A 19271-nucleotide genomic window follows, 5' to 3' on the forward strand; every position below is an offset into this window, starting at 1 on the left:
CCAGCTCTGCCATGTGCCAGTAGTGTGATCTTGGGCAGTTATTTAGCCACTTTGTAGCTCAGTTTCCCCATCTAGGAAATGCAGGTACTAATCACAGTTACCTTACTGAGTTGGGCGAAGCCTAAATGAGGGATTAGAACAGAGCCTGACATGTGGTAAGAGCCCAGATGTGTGGGCTTCTGTTCCTCAGCTTGTGGCAGTATGGGGAGCTCAGGACTCTCGTTAGGGCGTTTGGGAAGTTTTTGAACCCCAAGTTCCTTCAATGGAGGGAATTGTAGGGCAGGGATGAGTCCCCAGGGATAAGAATTCCCAGTGGCAAAAAATTTGAACTGGTTCAGGGCTAGCTGGCATGGCTGGGAAGGTGGAAGAAGACCTTTACTGTCTCCCAGAGGTCAGAAGGGACAGTGACCCAGCTGCAGCACCCCAGACAGAGCCCCGAGGCGGGGCTGCTGCTCTAGGGGTCAGTCCAGCCTCCCAGCTGCTCCCCTCTTGGCCCCTGGCACCCACACCCTGGGGGTGGGCACCTTGCCACCCTCCAGATGGCACCAGAAGAGGCTGGGGCGTGGGGGGAGGTGGAGGCCAGCCTACAGGATCTGGGCACCCAAGTCTTGGGACAGATGGGCTTGTGTCTGTCCCCAGCACAGGATGCCTGGGGGCACATTGGGGGCAGCAGCTCCCCCAGGGCCCATGACAAAGCTGGGCTTTAAGATCTCCCCAAGTCCTGGCCAAAAGAGTGTGAGATGGGAGTTGGGAGTCCCCAGGCGGGTCCCTTCTCTTTTCTGAGTAGGGAGGTTGCCTAGACGATATACCTGGTAAGCCAGGTGAAAGGGTTGGCCTGCAGCCTGGAGTCCCGCAAGTCCTCCGTGCCTCTGTTATGATTAATATTACTCCTCAACAGGGCAGAGGTTGAGATTGTGGACTCAGGGGTCAGATAGTCTGAGTTCAAATCCTGGCTCTGGGAGCTGTGGCTAAGAACCTGACTAGTATCCATGAGGACGTGGGTTTGATCCCTGACCTCAATCAGTGGATCCGGCATTGCCCCAAGCTGCAGTGTAGGTCGCAGATGCAGCTCAGATCATGTGTTGTTGTGGCTGTGGTGTAGACCAGCAGCTGCAGCCCTGATACTACCCCTAGCCCAAGAAATTCCATATGCTGCAGGTGTAGCCCTAAGAGGAGGAAAAAAAAAAAAATCCTGACTCTATCACATTCCAGCTGTGTGACCTCGGGGCAAGTGACTTAACCTTCCTGTGTCTTGGTTTCCATCTGCAGATGGACTGGTGCTAGATGAAGGTTTTTGTGAGGATTCAATAAAATCATATTGAACCCTTACTTTGTGCCCTGTCCGGTGAGTTTTATTTCGTTTCATTTTTCAGATGATGAAACCAAGGGTCAGAGAGGCAAAGACGCTTTCCCAAGATCTCACGACCAGGTAAGTGGCATCTGTGGCATTTTCAGCCACCATGGCCCAATGCCCTGTATCTCATCCTATTTCCCCGTTAAACGAGCTCCTGGCTGCTGGTTGGCTGACGTCCATACGATGCGGTGCACGCCCCCCCCCGCCCCACGCGTCTATGTTCTGTGTGTTTCTGGTAACCTTGCTTCGGCTGGCTCAGGAACCTTGGTCCAGAAAAAGCTTGCCCCTCCTGAAGAAACCTTTGACCCTGACCTTTAGGTCAGGAAAGCTAAGGTGCCCCCAGGTTACAGGAGGCCCTATGGCATCCGCATACGGACTTGAAGTCAGACCAACCTGAGCTGGAATCCCAGTGGGCAAGTCGCCCAGCTGCTCTGAGCTCTGCTTCCCGCATCTGCGGAAAGTGGAGGTGTTTGAGGAGGTGGCGGGACTCCTCGTAGAAGAGGGCGGATGGCACGGGGGTTGGAAATTCCGAATGATGGCTCTTCTCCTGGGAATTCAACTGTACGCTCTTGGGCAAATACGTCACCTCTCTCTACCTCATTTTCCTTATCTGTAAAAAGGGGGTGATGACAGTAGGACCCACCTCGGAGGGGTGTCATGTGGGTTAAAAATGAATTAATAAGAGTTCCCGCTGTGGCTCAGCAGGTTAAGGACCTGACGTTGTGTCTGTGAGAATGCAGGTTCGGTCCCTGGCCTCGCTCAGTGGGTTAAGGATTTGGCATTGCTGCAAGCTGCGGTGTAGATTGTGGATGCGGCTCGGATCTGGTGTTGCTGTGGCTGTGGCGTAGACCTGCAGCTGCAGCTCTGATTTGCCCCCTAGCCTGGGAACCTCCATATGCCTCGGGTGCAGGTATAAAAAGAAAAAAAAAAGTAGAATGAATACCTTCAAAATGCAGGACACAGAGCAGAGCACACAGGCAGTACCTGTATCTGGGCCACTCCATGGCTCCTTCCCAGTGGCTGTTTCTGGTATTATTATGCTGGTATTAATAGGCTTGTCCCTTTTGCTGTTAACACGGCAGGCAGGTGGTCAGTGCTTGTTGGCTTGTTGGCCAGGTGAGTGGCTGGGCGGGGCCTGGCCCGCCAGTGTGGACGGCTGCAGGGCAGCGCCCCCCCAGTCCACCCTCTGGGCTCTTGAGGATGGTGCTATTTGCAGTACCATAGAAAGCCCCACTGTGCCCCACCCTGGGGCCCTGGGCCAGGTGCTCTGTGCTTCTCTCCCTTCTGGACTCTTCTCGCAGCCTCCTCCCTGCAGCCTCCCTGCCTCTGATGGCTCCCCTACCCAGTCCAGGCATAATCTCCAAGCAGGGCTCCACTCCTATTCTCTGGCCTTAAGGCCCTTCCCCATGAAGTGAGGGCCTTCCTGAAGCAGCCTGCACCCCATTGTACAGAAGAGAACGTGGAGGCCCCAGAGGGAAAATGGTACCACCTCTCACAGTCTTGAGTGAAGGCAGCCAGGAGGGCCAGGGCTCAGGTTTGCAAGCAGGAAGGGAGGAGGGCCCACCACCATCTGGGCTTTGGAGTAAACAAATTGCCTTGTCAGTTCCCTGGTGGCCTAGTGGTTAAGGATCCAGCATGATCACTTCTATGGCATAGGTTTGATCCCTGGCCCTAGGAACTGCTACATGCTGCAGGCACAAACCAAAACAAAAAAAAAAATTTCTGTCCCCAGCCAGGGATGTTCCCAGGTTCTCTTCCCCCTCATCCAGTCTCAGGCATTAAATAGAACGGGAGGAGGAGGGCAGAACTTTCCCTCCTGGGCTCTGCAGAGCCCGATGCAGCCAGCTGTGGCAAGCAACAGCTGGATACACACACCAGGATGCATGGTCCCACGCCCTCTGCCAGGCTGGATGGTTGGAGAGGAGGGGGAAGGGCTGGATCTGGGCAGCTGCCGGGGAGAGCAACTTGAAAGGTGGGGCAGGTGGGTAGGGGGTGAGGAAGGGGAGGCCTCGGGAGGGCTCAGCCAGCCCCAGACCCCACGTCTCTTCCAGGAGGCCCCTGGGACTCAGGCAACCACATCCTGACTTGTGGGTGACTTTAGGGGTTCTGTAGGGGCAGCCCTGATGGGAAGCCTCGTCCCCCACTCTCCATCTCTGGGGAATGAGCTGCCATGTGGCAACAGGAAGCTGATAGGAGTGCACAGGACAAGGCAAGTCCCAAGAATGAGGGGGAAGGTAGTCATTAGAACAACTCGGGTTGGAGTTCCCTGGTGGCTCAGTGGTTAGGGACCCAGCATTGTCATTACTACAGCTTGGATCAGGGAATGCCTGGCCTGGGAATTTCCACATCTCTGTGGGAACGGCCAAAAAAAAAAAAAAAAAAAAAAAGCAGAAAACTGGAAACAAAAGAGGAATGAATACATAAATTGTGAAACAGCATGTAACACCACGCATGCACTAAGGAGAATACATCCACATGGGTGATTCTCAGTAGATAATGTTTAGCTTTTAAAAAGGGAAGTCGCAAAAAGAATAAAATCATAATAAAAAGGGAAGTCACAAAAGAATCCATAAAGTATGATTCTAGTTCAAAAGTGTATAAAATTAGGAATTTCTATTGTGGGTCAATAGTAACGAACCTGACTAGTATCCATGAAGACACAAGTTTGATCCCTGATCCCGCTCAGTGGGTTAAGGATCCAAGGTTGCCTTGAGTTGTGTAGGTCGTGGACATGGAGAGAATCTGGCATTGCTGTGGTTGTGGTGTAGGCTGGCAGTTACAGTTCCAATTCAACCTCTAGCCTAGGAACTTTATATGTTGTGGGTGAGGCCCTAAAAAGACAAAAATATATAAAATTAAATTATATATATTGTTTAGGAATTACCCATAAATGATAAAACTGTAAAGAACATACAAAAGGGTTCCTGCTATGGCACAGGAGGTGAAGGAGCCAGTGTCGTCTCTGTAGCAGCTCAGGTCATTGCTGGGGCACAAGTTTGATCCCCAGCCTTCGAATTTCCATATGCCATAGGGATGGCCATTAAAAAACTAAAAAAGAACATACAAACAAAAATTTTAAAACTGATTACTTCTGGGGGAAGAAAAAATATGGTGACCTCTGGAGGAAAGAGGAAATGTGATATGATAAGAGCTCAACAAGCTTTGAAAGTTTTGAAATTGACTCTTCTTAAACTGGGATCTGAGTCTAGGGTTATTGTTTTATTATTATTCTCATCATTCAGACAGTATATGTTGGAGTTACCATTGTGGATCAGCAGAAACATATCTACCAGCATCCATGAGGACGCAGATTCGATCCCTGGCCTCGCTCAGTGGGTTAAGGATCTGGTGTTGCCATGAGCTGTGGTGTAGGTCGCAGATGCAGCTTGGATCCCGCGTTGCTGTGGCTGTGGTGTAAGCCGGCGGCTAAAGCTCCGATTCGACCCCTAGCCTGGGAACCTCCATATGCCACAGGAGCGGCCCAAGAAATGGCAAAAAGACACCAAAAAAAAAAGGGTGTGTTATTTACATGTTCTTTTGTGCAAATAATACACCTCATTTTTCAAACAAAAGTTAAAGGTTTAAGTTGTATGCCAAGAATATCACAAACGTTAAAAGGCAAACAATAAAACACAAAAAGAGAGAAAACGCGCATAGGCTCCGTGACCTCTGTTCCCTAGCGCTCTCTGCTCGGGTCCCTTTGAGGAGTCACAGGGGTGCAGGAAGAGAGGGGACGTTGGAGCTCCTGTTCCTTCACACATATGTGTTAAGAACTGTAAGTGGGAACACAGGCCTTGGCTTCATGCAGCTCGGAGTCTAATGGAAGAGAGAGACAGCATGCAAGTTCGTAGGCAAGTCCCAGTCCATGTTTTAAGGGCTCTAACAGGTGTGTGCAAAAGCTGGCATGGACAAGTGGGCACCCAACTGGTAGGGATCACAGAAGGCTTCCTGGAGGAAGCGACAGCAAACTGATACCTGGAGGAGGAGGAGGCGCTCATCACAAAGGAACCAGGCAGGAAGAAGTGTTCCTGACAGAGATGGGTGCCAGGGCCCAGGGCAGGGTGAAGGGGGCATTCTGAGGAATCCAGAATTCAGTGTGGCCAGGAATGGCAGGAGGTAAGGCTGGCGTGGTGGGCCAGAGTCAGATCTTGGGGAGTTAGGACGGCTGAACTTTGTTTTGGTTTTTTGGTTTGGTTTTTTTTTTTTTTTTTTTTTTTTGTCTTTATTGCCATTTCTTGGGCCACTCCCACGGCATATGGAGGTTCCCAGGCTAGGGGTCGAATCGGAGCTGTAGCTGCCAGCCTACATCAGAGCCACAGTAACGCGGGATCCGAGCTGCGTCTGCAACCTACACCACAGCTCTCGGCAACGCTGGATCCTTAACCCACTGAGCAAGGCCAGGGATCGAACCCGAAACCTCATGGTTCCTAGTAGGTTTCGTTAACCACTGTGCCACGACAGGAACTCCTGAACTTTGTTTTGAAGGACTTGGAGCCCTGGAGGGTTTTGGCAGAGGAGCTCCAGTTTGCATTTGCACAAGAGGGCTCTGATTACAGCTGAAGAGCAGACTGGAGGCAGGGAGGCCAGGTGGGAGGCTGTCATAACAGTCCAAGATGGCAGCCCTGGCTGGCCTGTGTAAGATGCAGAACTGGTGGCACCTGCCAATGACTGGTTGGTGGGGTAAGGGCTCAGGAGGTACCAAAGGGAAGAGTCTGGTATCGGCTTGGCCCAGTCATGGCTGTGGTGCCAACCACCAAATAGGGGACATCAGGGTATGAGCAGGGTTGGCTGATGGGGATGGAGCAGAATCTGGGTTCAATTCTGGTTCTAGAGAATGTGAGGAGCCAGCTCCTGCTGCTGTCCGTATCCTGGTTCCTCCTCGCCCAGTGCTCCAAGCCTCAGGTCCCAGTTTGAGCATTTGCTTACCAAACACCCTCAGCAGGTCAGCAGTGTAGGGAAAACACAGAAATATACAGCCACCTGGTTCTTGCCCTCCAGGCCCTGGCAGTCAGCAGGGGAGATGGCCACGTGCACAAATGGCAGCAACACAAGGTCTGGTCTAAGTCAGAATTTTATTGCTTTGGACCAAGGCTGTCTGCAAGGGCAGTAAATGATTAAGGGCAAGAGAGGAGGGCCTTGGGGAGGGAGAGAGGCAGGGCTGCTGGCTGACTCAGAGCCAGGGGACTGGGTTCAAGGTCCCAGCTCTGCCTTAACGTGGGTGACTTTGGCCGAAGGGCTGTTTCTCTCTGGGCCTCTGTTTCCTCACCTGTCAAATGGGAACCAGAACAAAGCTCAAGGGCGTTCCCATTGTGGCTCAGCACGTTGTCTCTGTGAGGATGTGGATTTGCCGATCCCTGGCCTCTCTCAGTGGGTTAAGGATCCGGTGTTGCTGCCAGCTGCAGAGGAGGTTGAAGATGCGGCTCGGATCCAGTGTTGCCATGGGGGTAGCATAGGCCGGCAGCTACAGGTCTGATTCAACCCCTAGCCTGGGAACATCCATATCCTGCAGATGCAGCCATAAAAAGAAAAGAAAAGAAAAAAAGCTCAAGCTTTCTGTTCCAAAGGCCAAAGTGGGATCAGCGGGGTTAATGGACCCAGATCATCTCTGAGAATGTTATGTGTCACTCCTTTGCAAGGGGTTGAGGTCCACTCTGTCCCAGTCATGGGGTTTGTTCTGGAGGCTGGTGCTTTTGGAACCAAGCGGACCAGATTTCAAATCCTGGTTCTGCCATTTTCTGGCCAGCCACCTTTCAGCAAGTGAGGTAAGCTGTCCAGCCTCAGTGTCTGTAAAATGGGCTGAGTGCCCCTGCACCCAGGGTGGATGAGATCGCTGTCCGTGCCTGTCCAGGGCTCCAGCAGTGACACCTATGTCTGCGGGGGTGGCACCAAATCTCTGGGACATGTTCACCTCCAGCCCCAGATGCCCCAGGGCCCTGGCCATTCTTAACCACACATCTTCACAGCCACACAAGAGGTCCACGTGGGCCCCTCCATCGCCATCCTGCCCAGTGGGAGAGGGGGCCGAAGGTCCCAGCAGCTGGGACCCAGATAACACACACACCAGTGGGGCCCCGGGCCTGTGGAAACTTCCCAGATAAACGCCGCCTCCCCAGATAACTGGGGCCTATCAGCCTGTCATCTTGTTCTCCAAACCACGTTGCCGCGATAAAGGGATTGTGTGGGGCTGCATCTGCCTGGGCCCAGGAGGGAGCTTCTCATGGGTTCTTTTTTTTTCCCTCTCACTCTTATTAACGACAAATGTTTGGCCCCTTCCGGGACAAACCAGTCCTCTGGCGGCCCAAGTCTCCCAGCTCAGCTCTCCCTCCCTTTCTCTCACAGCTTTGCAAGAGGGCCATTTGTCCCCTTTGTCGTCCTGCCACAGGAGGAGATGAGGGCCTGGGAGATGGGATTAAGCAGAGGCAGAGAGGCCCGTTCTGTTTAGGGGTCCGTGCAAGGGGGCTGCCCTGTGACAGGGGTGCCTACGATAACCAGCAGTTCTTTTTTTGTTTCTTCTTTTTGGGGCCGCACTTGTGGCATAAGGAAGCTTCCAGGCTAGGGGTCAAATCAGAGCTGCAGCTGCCAGCCAATGCCATAGCCACAGCAATGTGGCATCCGAGCCATGTCTGGGACCTACACCATAGCTCACAGCAATGCTAGATCCTTAACCCACTGAGCGAGGCCAGGGATCAAACCCACATCCTCATGGATTCTAGTCAGGTTCATAACCCACTGAGCCACAGCGGCAACTCTAACCAGCTATGCTGCAGTGCTTACTATGGAGGAGGAAGAGCTCAGCTTATCCCGTGGGAGGGGCCTCCTTTGTTTCCATTTCACAGGTAAGGCAACTGAGGCTCAGGCTCTAATAAATACATCTGGAACTAAAGGCCAGGTCTGAAGCCTCCGCACCCTAGGCCCTCGCCCTACGCACCCTGTTCCCAGAGTCTGCGCTATGCCTGGCCATTTCTGGGGCTTGGGAGGAGCCAGGAGGCTTCTGTCCTGAGCACAAACAGAGAAGTCTGAGCCACAACTGGAAGCTGGCTTTGGGCAGGGGCTGGGGTGCTGGACCAGAATCTGAGCCTCAGAGAATCTCACTGCCTCGCCCCCAAACTCTTCAACCCCTCATCCCAGGGTTGAAGTAGCCTTGGAGGGTCCATTAAAGCAAGGGTCTCACAGGACAGAGGGCGACGGGGAGGCAAAAACGAGGCATGTGAGGTGCCCACACGCATCCAGGGAGTGAGTGCTTGGCATGAAGAATTTGGCTTCCTGTGATCCCAACTCACTGATTTTACAGATGAGGAAACTGAGCCCCAAAGATGGGGCATGACTCACAAAAGGCTCCAGAGGTAATCAAAGCGGAGCTGGGAATCAAATCCTCCTGCAGCGCAGGCTGTTTCCACGCTCCCGTGTTAGTCACGTTCCTCCAGATGCAGCCGCTCGCACGAAAGCATGGCCACAGACCCTGCCCTCCTGCAGAGCCTCAGACACGAGGCAGGGGCCACCCAGATGCGCACAGAACTCACCCACACTTTGGAGCACACGTGCTCAGGCTGACACTCCCCATGACACCGAGTGGGACCCACTGTCCAGCTCCCCTGCCCCAGGACCTGGAGGCCACACTGCTTGCCTTGTGCTCTCTCCACCCGCCCCCCCCAGCCAGAACAGCACCTGCCGCCAGAACACCCCAGCCACCTCTCCAGAACAGCACCGAGCTGGGGAGCTCCATGCTGTGCTTAAAAAGGGCACTTAATTTTTCATTCTTAAATGCTGGGACACTCTTGTCTTCCAGCTTCACCCAAACCCCTTGGTGGAGATGGATGGGGGCGCAGAACACAGTTATCAGAAAGATTAAGCCGGGACTTGTCATTTTTTTATATCACAAAGAGCAGTCAGCCCTACGAGTGATGTCCTCCACTCCGCCAGGATGAGTCCAGAACCTTTAGTGCCAGTAGTAAAAGAGACTATAAAAAACACCATCGGAGAAAGGGTAATGATGAAATTTAACTGCTCCCGATCGCACACCTGGGGTCTGCTCACCGAGGAACCGGGGGTTCGGCCACATCATCCTTTACGGCTGTGTCCTTGTCTCGGAGTTTAAGGTCCTTCCACTGAACCAGAACATTGTGACCACTGCTGGGACCCTGGGGCCCATCTGCCCCACCCCGCGCTCCCTGCCAGGAGCGCAGAGAGAGGGAGGGAGCAGGACAGGCCCTGTCGAGGGAGGCCTTAGGCAGAGGGGTCATGAGGCTGGGTATCCCACTGAGTCCCGCTGAGCTGCGAGGTTATGGAGGCCACCCAGCCACAGCTGCTGTTGAAGACGGCACGAGGCGAGGCTCTGGTTGGCTCTGATTTTATTTCCTTCCTTTCTTCTTTGCCACCTCCCTCCTCCCCGCTCCATCTCACTTTTATATGCCAAGTACTGTGTCACGTCCAACATGGGTACCAGAGTCTTCTATCAACCTTGGGATGCAGTACTCTGCTCACCTAGTTCCGAGACGTCCCCCACTCCGGTCCCTCTCGCTCCATGACCCCACACTCTGCTGCCCCTTTCTCCCTTCCAATGCTCTCTTCTAGCCAGTTGAGTTCTTCAAAAGAACTTGCTCTGTCCAGCCTCTGAGCGTCCGTACATGCTGTTCCCTCCGCCTGGACTACTCCTTGATTAGCGCCTACTCGTCAGCAGGTCTGTCATAACTGCCTCCAGGAAGCCCTCCCTGCCTTTCAGCTTCCTTTTGCCAAGAGCTCCCTCGGCCAACTGCGCTTCCCCTTCAAGACACATACCACGGCACCGTATGGTCATGGCTTGTTCAATCGTGAGGTCAGTGAGGGCCCTTGTTGAGGGCACTGTTCTGGGTCTGAGGCTTTAGTGGGAAACCAAACAGACAAAAAGCTCATCTTCCAGTGGAGGTGGGTAGAATGAGACTGTCCGTCTTATTCAAATGTCGTGGATGTGTCCCTAAAGACGAGGTTGCATTTATTTTGGCCTCAGAAGGCCCTGTGAGGCAGGTGGTATCACCCTGACTGCACAACCAAGTGCCCTTGGGTCACCCGGTTAGAGAACTGCAGAACCAAGGTTCAAGGCCAGGTCTGTTGGGCAGCTGAGCCACAGGGTCTTGCACAATTCTGCCTCCTCTCGCTCACCCTGCTCAGGCCTCATTGACCTCCTTGCTAGTCCTTGGCGTGCCAGGCAAGCCCTTTGCCTCTGAGCCTTTGCACATGTTGTTCCCTTGGCTTGGAATACTCTTCCTGCAGAAAAACAGGCTCACCGCCTCACCTCCCTCAAGTTTTTGCCCAGGTGTCATCTTCTCAATAAAGTCTTCCCTGACACAATTGCATGCACGCATGTGCATACACACATACTCCTATGCCCCCCCCCCCATATTCTATATATTACCTACTGTGTCTACCTTTCTAGAGCATTCGTTTCCCCAAGGGTAGGGGTTTTGCCAATTTTTTTTATTGTTGTATCTCTAGTGCCTGTAATATGTGCTCAGGAAACACTTGCTACGCAAATGGACAGGTGGATACAAGACACACAGAGCTGAACCAGGCTGGGTCCCCACCCCAAAAGGCCCTGAAGTCCAGCCAAGAGAGAGGGACTGTGGCTCCAGAGCAAGAGGCGTGCTCTCCCAGAGGTGTGCACAGAGGACGAGCCACACCTCAACGCTGGTCCCCTCCCCAGCTCAGGACAGGGCCCTCTCCCAGGACTCACCCCCTCTCTGAGCACCCAGGCAGCCTGGCTATGGGCACAGAGCACCCCTGTCAGCCCCAGAGCAGGCAAGCTGAGAGGGGGGGCCGTGTGAGCTGGACTTGGTCCAGGCCAAGGGCTGCAGTGACCTCAAGAGTCTGAGCCCTGAGGCTCCGCAGCCTCTTCCCTATGAAAGCTCTGGAATCAGAGGCTCTCAGGAACCCAGCTCCCAGTTCTTGCTCCCTCCTCCCTGTTGGGCAGTGGCGTGATCATGAGGAACCCAAACTTTGGATTCAAGCAGGCCTGTGGTCAGATCCTGGCTGACCTCAAACAGCTGTATTTCCTTCTCTGAATCCCAATTTCTCATCACAAAAATCGGAGAACAGATGCCTCGCTCTGCTCCGAGGTTGCTGTGTAAAGCGGAAATGATACGTGCCTTGTTGTGGTGATGCCTTGCAAACACTCAAGAAGCGAGGTAGCTGTAGCAATCCTCAAACTGCAGACCGGTGGGTGCTCCCACGGGTGTCGGGGGCTGTGGTCTCCCCCTGGCCCCGGGCTCAGGTTTGGTCCTATTCGGGGGCCAGGAGCTCTCCCGCACACCCTCCTGGCTCATCCACGCCAGCCGGGCAGCAGCCAGCAGCGAGTTTAAGGGGCCAGGTGAGCATATGGCCTCATGACAGACTTGGTTGGAGACGGGTCTGCTTCCTCTCCCTCGTTAGTGTCGCCCGGGGGGCCTGCTCTCTCCTTAGCAGAGGCCTGGATAACGAAGGCCACAGCCTATTAATTGCGGTGACAGTGATAAAGGAAGAGGGGGAGGCTGCTATTTGTCTTGCCCGTAACCTCTCGCATCATTCCAAGATGAATGAAAACTCATTTTCTGCTTTGATTCGGTCTAATTTCCCTGGGCCCCCTGGGCCTGGTGGGGGGAAGGGACTCAGGGCCCCTGCTGAGAAGGAATGGAGGGGAGGAGGGGGCGGGGTCAGAGGTCACAGAGGGAGGAGGACCGGCTCCATCCACTTGGGAGCCAAGGACTTGCTGGGGGGGGGGGGGGGCAGTGATTGGCGCGTTCATTCATTAGGCACCGACTGGTTGGGTCCTGTCCAGGTGCTCGCTCGCTGATAGGATTCACAAATAATCCTGTAAGGAGGAAATCAGCTACCCATTTCACAGGTGAGACAGTAGCGGTGGTGGAGAGAAAACGGCTTGTACAAGATTGCACAGTTGAAGCCAAAGTCTGGCTTCATCAGGGAGGGTCTGTCCAGCGCCAGCGCCGGCTCTTACCCCGTCATCTCCCGCCGGGATGAATGAATGACTTTATCAGAACGGAAGCCCCTAGAGAAGAATGACCATCTGGGTCGGGGAGCTACCACCCTCCTGTCCATTCTCCCCCAGGGGACATCGGACGAGGAGGGAAAAGGGTGGAGGGTGGACCTTTTCCTTCATCAAGAAAAAGAGACAGGCATCCCTGTTGTGGAGCAGTGGAAACAAATCCAACTAGGAACCAAGAGGTTGCAGGTTTGATCCCTGGCCTCGCTCAGTGAGTTAAGTGGGTTAAGGATCCAGCCTTGCTGTGAGCTATGGAATAGGTGGGTGGCTACAGCTCCGATCCAACCCCTAGCCTGGGAACTTCCATATGCCTCGGGTATGGCCCTAAAAAGCAAAAAAAGAAAAAAAAAGAAAGAAAAAAAATGCAGAGACAGACTACGAACCTTCCTGGAATTGCCATTTTCTTTTTTGGAAGATGGAGCCAACAGTGCCGGCCTCCCAGGACCACAGGGCGGCTGGAGAGCCGCGGGTGATGAGAAGGGGTGTGAAGGCGCTTCACACCTGGTACTTCCTCCTGGTTTCTAGAAAGGGAGAGGGAGCCAGGAGCCCCCAGCGATTTATCCCAGACTGATTAACCACATGTCTAGGGATCATCTGCCTGTGAGTCCCTGGACCAGCCCAACCTGGTCACTTGCTGTATCACCGGAGTCCCCTCTGGGGATCCAGAGGGCCTCCGAGGCCAGGGAGCAAGAGCGGCCGAGGCCCTTGGCCTGTCTGCTAAAGTGGCCTTGCAGCCCCAGAGAGCACGTGGGCCGTGAAGAAGGTGGGAGATGCCTCCAGGGCCAGTTCACTGTAGAGACCCAGCAAAGTGTCTTGAACACGCTTTTGCTTCATAAACATCTTCTCAGGGCTTTGGAGCAGAAGGTCTGGAGGGGCTGGCTGCAAGTGGGAGGAAGTTTTAGGCGGTGCGATGCTTGACGAAGAGTGTGGGCCTGGTGTGAATGCTCTGCCACTGACTCCGTACTGTGTGACCTTGGGCGATTGCTTTGCCTCTCTGGCCCTCGCTTCCCTTATCTGTAAGATGGGGTCGTAACAGTCTCTCCTTCATACGATTACCGGTTAACTTCTGTAAAGCACTTGGAGCAGGGTTGGGTACAGGGCAGGGCCTGCGCTGTGTTCAGAGGGGTGGCGGCCGGGAAGGGCTGGTCTTGGGCCTGGGTCTATGTGGGGAGTGAGGCAGCTGACTCCACTTGTGACTGTGCCCCTCCTGCACCGCTGCCACCACCTCCAAGGGAGTCCTCCCATCTGCCCCGGATCTGAATTGCAAATGGCCTTCCCTTCCCCACCCCTCGGCTCCAGCTGGAGCCCAGGACACAGAAGTCCAGGGCAGATGTGTTTGTGCGCCTGCAGGATGCCTGTAGCCTGGCTTTGTCTCCAAGGCTCTGTAGGCGGAGCCCTCAGACCGGGGCCCCTTTGCAGCAGTCTGCGAAAGGGGAAGCTAGGCCCAGTGAGACCCATCTAGCCTGGCCTCCAAGGCCTTCGCAGCCTGCCCCCGCCTTCTCTCTCTGCTTCTGTAAGAAGCCTCTGCTCCTTCCTCCCCTGCCCCTTACTTCCAGCCTCAGCCCTGCCTCCCACTACCTGAGAAGGCGTGTGCTGCTGCGGGTCCCTTCCTACAGATGGGGACACAGAGCCCCAGGTGCACAGCTGGCCACCAGGCAGAGTTGGGATACACAACCATATCTTGTGCACTCTGGAGCCCCACATGTCACCATGGCCCTGGCCAGCCACTCCGAAGACTCTGCCAAAACATACGGGAGAAAAGAAGTCGGGGAGTTGGGAACAATAGTGAAGGCACAAGAGGAGCGTCTATAGGTCATTCATGGATTTGATATTTACCAAGTGCCTACCAGGTGCTGGGCACTCAGAGAGATGATGAGAATGAGAATGGCACCAATGAGAACAGCAACAAATATGACGGTAATGATGCAAAAGCCGTTGCTGATGTGTCCTGAGCTCCTACGATGCACTTGGCACTGAGCTGGGTGTTTCGGGTGCAGAACTCTAATCTTCGCGGTAAATCCTGCAAAGCAGTTCTGTTATTATGACCACATTATAGATGAGTCAACTAACGAAAGCTCAGAGAGGCCAAGGCTCTCGTGTCACAAAGATTTTGTGCACCTTGGAGTTTCCGTCGTGGCTCAGTGGTTAACGAACCCGACTGGCATCCATGAGGACGCAGGTTTGATCCCTGGCCTCCCTCAGTGGATAAGGATCCAGCATTGCCGTGAGCTGTGGTGTAGGTTGCAGAGGTGGCTCAGATCCTGCATTTCTGTGGCTATGGTATAGGTCAGTAGCTACAGCTCTGATTTGACCCCTGGTCTGCGAACCTCCATGTGCTGCAGGTACCTAAAAAGACAAAAGACAAAAAAAAAAAAAAAAAAGATTTTGTGCACCTGTCCGAGATTTGAACCCTGGCCTGTTTCTGAATAACAGCAGCAATGGCGGTCACTGCTTAGCACATCTTGGGTCCTTTCTGTGTGCCAGACCGTTTGCTAAGCACTCAAAATGACAACATAGCCTTGAAGAGGAGTGACAAGTTTAGACTAATTAAGCTCATTCAGTCACCTGCTTCCAGACTTACTGGGAGCAGAAGGCCTAGCCTCAGTCTCTTCCTGGATAATCATGGGCTGCCTTAAGCATTAGGCAGACCTGGGTTCGAAGCCTGGTCCCTCATCTGTAAGATGAGAAAATGGTACCCAGATGGTCATGATTAGCTGGAACATTCCTTATTGGGTAGGATTGATATTTTCTAGCCTGAGAACAGGCCCTCCAGCCAGAGCATCACAGGTCCCCGAGCATCCAGTTCTCACCCCTCCTTGTCCCCCACCTCTGCATCTTGTGGGGGTCCTCTGTCTCCCGGAGAAGCTCAGCCACTTCTGCAAGGGGTGCATGCTGGAGCTTTTTATCTTCCACCAGGTTGTGGGCGGGGACATAGCAAAGACATGTGGGGTTTCAGGTAAAGAGACAGTGTGAGACTTTGAGGAGTGGGGGGTAGGAGGAGAGGGGAGGGATGCCAAAGAGAGACAGCAAGAGGAAATGGAATGGAAGTCAAACAGCAAAACAAAACAGAAGACCAGAACCAAAAGACCAAGACCCTACCAGACAGGAGACAGAAAGATGGAGACAAAACAGAGCAAAAGCAAAAGAGAGGGAGAAGTAGCAGAAACTAGAAAGATGCTGCCAGAGAAAAAGTGGTGGGAGGGGCAGGGTCCCTCAAGCAGCTGGACAAGGACAGGGACAAAGCTAACCTCCTCCACCCCCCACTGGGCCAGGCTTTCAGACTCCAGCGTCCCTGCTGCTGAGAGACAAAGGCCTCTTCTCCCACTTTGGAATGAATTTGATATTCAATCAATGAAGATTAAGCCACCCAAGGTAAGGGGGTTTTTACACCCGTAAGGAAGTCAAATACGATTATGCAGATGAGAAAATTATCCCGTGATGAGGCCCGTCTCATGTAGGATAATTCCAGGAAAGGGTGGACTCCCACCCCAATAGCGTATCTTCAAGACCAGATGGAGATGGGGGAGGCGAGGACCCAGAGATGGGCGCTCGGGGATGTGCTGACCAGGCATCCTGCTCCAAGAAGTTGGTCGGAGGTGTCTGCCCCCCGATGTCCCTTTCTGGAAAAGCAGACACTCAGCTTCGGCCAGGAAAGACCTTAACACGAGCTTTGACCCTGCTGTGTCCATTGCAACTCTTTGGACTTTAGCTTTGGTCTTGAAACAAAAGCGCTCCAGAGTAGGCTTCTCAAACTTTAGTGTGAGTACAGAACACCTGAAGATGCAGGTTCTGATTTAGTGGATCCAGGGGAGGCTCTGCATTTCTTTCTTTCTTTCTTTTTTCTTTTTTTTTTTTTTTTTTAGGGCCACACTGGCGGCATATGGAGGTTCCCAGGCTAGGGGTCGAATCGGAGCTGTAGCCGCCGGCCTATGCCACCATCACAGCATTGCGGGATCTGAGCCGCATCTGCAACCTACACCACAGCTCACAGCAATGCCAGATCCTTAATAACCCACTGAGCAAGGCCAGGGATCAAACCCACATCCTCATGGATGCTAGTCGGGTTCGTTAACCACTGAGCCCCGACGGGAACTCCAAGGGTCTGCATTTCTAACTGTCTACCAGGTCCATGGGCCACACCTTAGAGGGTAGCATTAGATTCACTTAGAGAGCATTTAAAAAACTACCAATGCCCATTGCCCACTGCAGACCTGTTAAATCAGAATCTTCTGGAGAAGAGCCTAGGCACAGTTTTTTTGTTTTGTTTTGTTTTTTGCTTTTTAGGGCCGCACCCACAGCATATGAAATTTCCTAGGCTAGGGGTCCAGTCGGAGCTACAGCTGCCGGCCTACACCACAGCCACAGCAATATGGGATCTGAGCCGCGTCTGCAACCTACACCACAGCTCATGGCAACACCAGATCCTTAACCCACTGAGTGAGGCCAGGGATCGAACCCGCAACCTCATGGTTCCTGGTCAGCTTCCTTTCCTCTGTGCCACAGCAGGAACTCTGGCACGGGTATTTTTTAAAAAGATGATTCTGATGTGCAGCCTGGGTTGAGAACCTCTGGCCTGAATGATGCTGGGCTCGGCTCGTGAGAAGTCTGTGGGTCTGTTCCAAGTCTCCAGGGACCTTCAAGCCCCAGGACCCTCAGAAGCCACAGACATGGGTGGGGCCATGGGAGAGGTGGGGAGGGACTAAAGGTGGGGTCAGTGACCCAAGGTGGGACAGGCGGAGGACACTGCCCTGGGCCTGGGGAGCCTTGGTGGTAACCGCTAAAATCAGCGCTTCTGTATTAAATACCTACTCATACACCACCAATGTTCTTTACTACATATAGTCTACTGTGTATACACGTGTTCTCTCCAGCCCCAAAGTGGAAATATTATCATTTCCGCTTGACAGATAAGGAAATTAGGCTCACAGAAGCAAAGCAATCTTTTTTTTTTTTTGGTCTTTTTAGGGCTGCACCTGCAGCATATGGAGGGTCCCAGGCTAGGGGTCCAATCGGAGCCGTAGATGCCAGCCTACGCAACAGCTCATGGCAACACCGGATCCTTAACCCACTGAGCAAGGCCAGGGATCGAACCCACAACCTCGGAGTTGGATTCATTTCTGCTGCACCATCACAGGAACTCTGAGGCAAAGCAATTTTTCCCAAGGCTATTGAGTCAGGATTCGAACCCATCTGAGCTTGATCCCCAAAGTCCATGCTCTTTCTACTCTAGCCATCTCCTCCCATTCACTGGGTCACCTTACCCAAGAAAGTTGGTGGCTAGCCCCTGGGCCCTCAGGTCTGACCGAGCCAGGGTCACTCTGCCTGCTCTGCCTGAGGGAGGCCAGTCTCACATGGAGGAGGTGGGTGAGGAAGGGTTTAGAAGTCAGGCAGCCCTGAGTTCAAATCCTTCTCCTGTAGTTCGGTAACCTTGGGCAGGTCATTTACCTTCTCTGAGTGACAGGCTCCTCCTTGGCCACATAGGGATAATGGGCCAACTTCCAGGGTTGCCGAGAGGAGAGGACACCAGGGAGCATGTGTGCGGCATGGAGTAGACAGGTGTCGATGGAGTGGGTACGGGTGTAGACAGAGATTTGCCCCCTGCGAGGGGATGGAAGCTGGTTGAGCCAAGGCACAAAGATTCTAGAACTCATAATTCTTCACTCTCACCCTGAGAAGCCCAAGAGCAGAGCCCTGGCCACAGGTTGTGCCTCCACTCTGTGTGTGACACCACCATGGACAGGAACCCAGTACTTCCCAGGCGATGTGTCAGGGCCTGACCCACGCCTGCCTGAGCCAAGTCTGAGCCTGTAACCACTAGCGCCGCAACACCAGCGGCTGAGACAAGACTCTGCCACCCAGGGCAGGTCTCCTCCACCTGCCAAGGAATGGCTCCCAGCACCTCTCCCAGAGTAGGCAGCCTTTACCTGTTGGTGAGCATGGGAGTGGGAGCTGTGGCCCGTGAGTTCCCTTTCGTAAAGAGAGGCAGTGGTCCTGGGCCATCTCTGTGGAACCTTCAAGCACCAGACAGCCTTCCTCTCCTCTCCCAGGGTTTGGTCTCAGAGAACCGTCCGTCCTGCGTCCTCGGCTGCTGAGTAGTGTCTCGTCCTATACGAGGGGCCGGGTGGGGATGGAATCCAGCTCCGGATTGGCTCACCAACCTCTGCTTCTTTGTTAGTTGTCATGAAAACCTCCCATGTGTCATCAGGGAAAAATGTACCTCTGTGGACCTCAGTCTCATTCTCTGTGAAATGGAGACAGTTGGAGTTCCCACTGTGGCTCAGCAGTAAGGAACTGAACTAGGATCCATGAGGATGCAGGTTTGACCCCTGGCATCGTTCAGTGGGTTAAGGATCTGGCATTGCCATGAGCTGTGGCATAAGCTGGCAGCTGTAGCCCCAATTGGACCCCTAGCCTGGGAACCTCCATCTGCCGTATTGGTCCTAAAAAGAAAAAAAAAAAAAAAAAAAATGGAGCCAGCACTGGTGCTCCCTGAAGGTCACAGTCCTTCCCGCCTGCCTCCCGTACATCCCCTCGCGCTCAACCCCGCCCAGCTCCCTTGGCCACCAGGCCCCCTAACAAACAGAAACCTGGACAGGGGTGTCCTGGGCAGCCAGCAGCAGGGGTCCCAGTCCTCCTTCTGCTTCTGTCTCTGCATCGCTCCCCGGGAGCTCCCTGGGCAGCTAGGACAGTGAGGACATGGGAGAGGAAGGGGAGGGAGAGGGTCCACTGAGGGGACCTTAGAAGCTGCCCTCGTGCTCCTGTTCCCGCGCCTCTGAGAACAGCTTCTCTGTTTGTTGTGGGGGCTGCTCTGTGTTGTCTGTCCACGTCCAGGCGTGCTGCACACTCGTCTGTGCACCTGTGTGCTTGTGCGAGGATGTCACTGTGCTTCATTTCTGTGCCCGTCCGAGA

General features: G+C 53.7%; 1 long non-coding RNA gene across 1 annotated transcript in view; it reads left to right on the forward strand.

Moving 5' to 3' along the window:
- Window positions 1–19271, forward strand: part of LOC110255902 (uncharacterized) — a 156642-nt gene that overhangs the window by 96461 nt on the left and 40910 nt on the right. Inside the window, exon 3 of the long non-coding RNA XR_014821353.1 lies at window positions 1374–1429. This is a non-coding gene — a long non-coding RNA (uncharacterized LOC110255902). The remainder of the gene's footprint in view (window positions 1–1373; window positions 1430–19271) is intronic.

Source organism: Sus scrofa, chromosome 12 (genome assembly GCF_054392235.1).
Source record: "Sus scrofa isolate SSC_HxYL_T2T_F1_AM1 chromosome 12, Sscrofa_HxYL_maternal_Yorkshire_Landrace_v2.0, whole genome shotgun sequence".
NCBI classification, from domain to species: Eukaryota; Metazoa; Chordata; class Mammalia; order Artiodactyla; family Suidae; genus Sus; species Sus scrofa.